Genomic DNA, 2,500 nt, shown 5'->3' with positions numbered 1-2,500 from the left:
CCCAACATCGATCTCGGAGAAAGTACATCATCATAACATCGGATCGGATGTGTATCCATCGAAGTTCCATCGACACTTCGAGAAGATCGAACATAGCTTCCTAGCATGTTAAAGGTTCGGTGCTAATGGGGACATAAAGATCCCACGACGTTCCAAACGAAAGTAAAGTGTTCCGTGCGTGTGAACTACGTTGTCCCATGTGCCGGCTCTCGACTCCTAAGATGTCCCATGTAAATGCCCTTCGTGGGAAAGAATGTCCCGTGCAACGTCCCTTGATGATCCCCATAAGGTGTCCCATGTGCGTCCCATGATGTCCCATGCGCGTCCCGTGCCGTCCGAGCCTCACCAAGGCCGTCCCATGCGCGTCCCGTGCCGTCCGAGCCTCACCAAGGCCGTCCCATGCGCGTCTCGTGCCGTCCCGAGCTGTGCCGAGGCCGTCCCGTGCTGTCCCATGCCGTCCCGAGCCTCGCCAAGGCCGTCCCGTGCCGTCCGAGCTGTGCCGAGGCCGTCCCGTGCCGTCCCGTGCTGTCCCATGCCGTCCCGAGCCTCGCCAAGGCCGTCCCGTGCCGTCCGAGCTGTGCCGAGGCCGTCCCGTGCCGTCCCGTGCTGTCCCATGCCGTCCCGAGCCTCGCCAAGGCCGTCCCGTGCCGTCCGAGCTGTGCCGAGGCCGTCCCGTGCCGTCCCGTGCTGTCCCATGCCGTCCCGAGCCTCGCCAAGGCCGTCCCATGCGCGTCCCGTGCCGTCCGAGCTGTGCCGAGGCCGTCCCGTGCTGTCCCATGCCGTCCCGAGCCTCGCCAAGGCCGTCCCATGCGCGTCCCGTGCCGTCCGAGCCTCACAAAGGCCGTCCCAGGCCGTCCCGTGCCGTCCCATGCGCGTCCCGTGCCGTCCGAGCCTCACCAGGGCCGTGACATGCCGTCCCGAGCCTGACCAAGGCCGTCCCGAGCCTCACCAAGGCCGTCCCATGCGCGTCCCGAGCTGTCCCATGCCGTCCCGAGCCTTAGCAAGGCCGTCCCATTCGCGTCCCGTGCTGTCCCATGCCGTCCCGAGCCTTAGCAAGGCCGTCCCATTCGCGTCCCGTGCCGTCCCATGCGCGTCCCGTGCTGTCCCGTGCCGTCCCGAGCCTGACCAATGCTGTCCCGTGCGCGTCCCATTCTTTTGGCTCGGCTGGCCCGTGCATTCTATGGGGTCGTGGGACATTTCGAAATCCACCCGGGCCATTTCGACTCTCTCTTCATTAATACTATTGAGGTATTATTTATGAATTATTGGAGAAAAGAAACGGAAGAAAATATTTTTTTTTCTATTTTTTATGAATTTTCCGGTGTTTATTCACTTAAAAATTCATAGAAAAATAAATATTTATCGGAATCGCTATTATAATATATCAAAAAAATCCTTGCGAAAAGACCTTTCCAACGAGTATAAGTTTGCTGGATTCCGACGAGTAACGAAGGAGTAAAGGCCCAGTATGCTTGGTTAAAAAATTGATGTTTCCTTGTGAAAATAGGAAAAACAATAACTTTGCACTATAAGGGGGAGGGTTGAGCTCCTTCCCCAGAGCGTGCACAGCACTTGTGCTGGCACGTTCCCTAGTGCTCGCCAAGCACCATAGGGCATCCAAAGGGCAAAGCTCGGCCTACTACATGATGGGAAGCTTCTAATATGTCGGAATACGAAGAGATTTCGTGCGACCCGAAGCTCGGCTCGGGCGTCCCGGCCTGTGCCGAGCTGTGCCGAGCGCGTCCCAGGCCGTCCCGAGCCAAGTCTCGGGCGTCCCAGGCCGGCCCGAGCAAAGTCTCGGACGTCCCAGGCCGTCCCGAGCTGTGTCGAGGCCGTCCCAGGGCGTCCCGAGCTGGAGCGAGGGCGTCCCAGGCCGTCCCGAGCCAAGTCTCGGGCGTCCCAGGCCGTCCCGAGCAAAGTCTCGGACGTCCCAGGCCGTCCCGAGCAAAGTCTCGGGCGTCCCAGGCCGTCCCGAGCTGTGCCGAGGCCGTCCCAGGCCGTCCCGAGCTGTGGCAAGGGCGTCCCAGGCCGTCCCGAGCAAAGTCTCGGGCGTCCCATGCCGTCCCGAGCTGTGGCAAGGGCGTCCCAGGCCGTCCCGTGCTGTGCCGAGGCCGTCCCGAGCCTAGTCTCGGGCGTCCCAGGCCGTCCCGAGCTATGGCGAGGGCGTCCCAGGCCGTCCCGAGCCAAGTCTCGGGCGTACCTGGCCGTCTCGAGCTGTAGCGAGGGCGTCCCATGCCGTCCCGGGATGTCCCATGCGCGTCCCGTGCCGGCCCGAGCAACAGCTCGGGCGTCCCGTGCCTCGGCCCTTCCAAGTGGTGCTTCGTCGGACATCTCGATATCCACTCGAGCATTTTCGACCATTCTCCATATGTGGGTGTGTGGGTATTTATCAGGAATATTGGAGAAAGAATCGGGAAAAAAATATTTTTTTTCTATTTTTTTTGAATTTTTAATTGTTTATTCACTTAAAAATTCATAAAAAAATAAATATTTATCGGAA

The sequence above is a fragment of the Eschscholzia californica genome, unplaced genomic scaffold, assembly GCF_041429995.1.
Source record: "Eschscholzia californica isolate CP2 unplaced genomic scaffold, dmEscCali1.0.p SCAF_14, whole genome shotgun sequence".
NCBI classification, from domain to species: domain Eukaryota; kingdom Viridiplantae; phylum Streptophyta; class Magnoliopsida; order Ranunculales; family Papaveraceae; genus Eschscholzia; species Eschscholzia californica.
The sequence above is the reverse complement of the archived record's forward strand: the minus strand, read 5'-3'. Positions refer to the sequence as shown.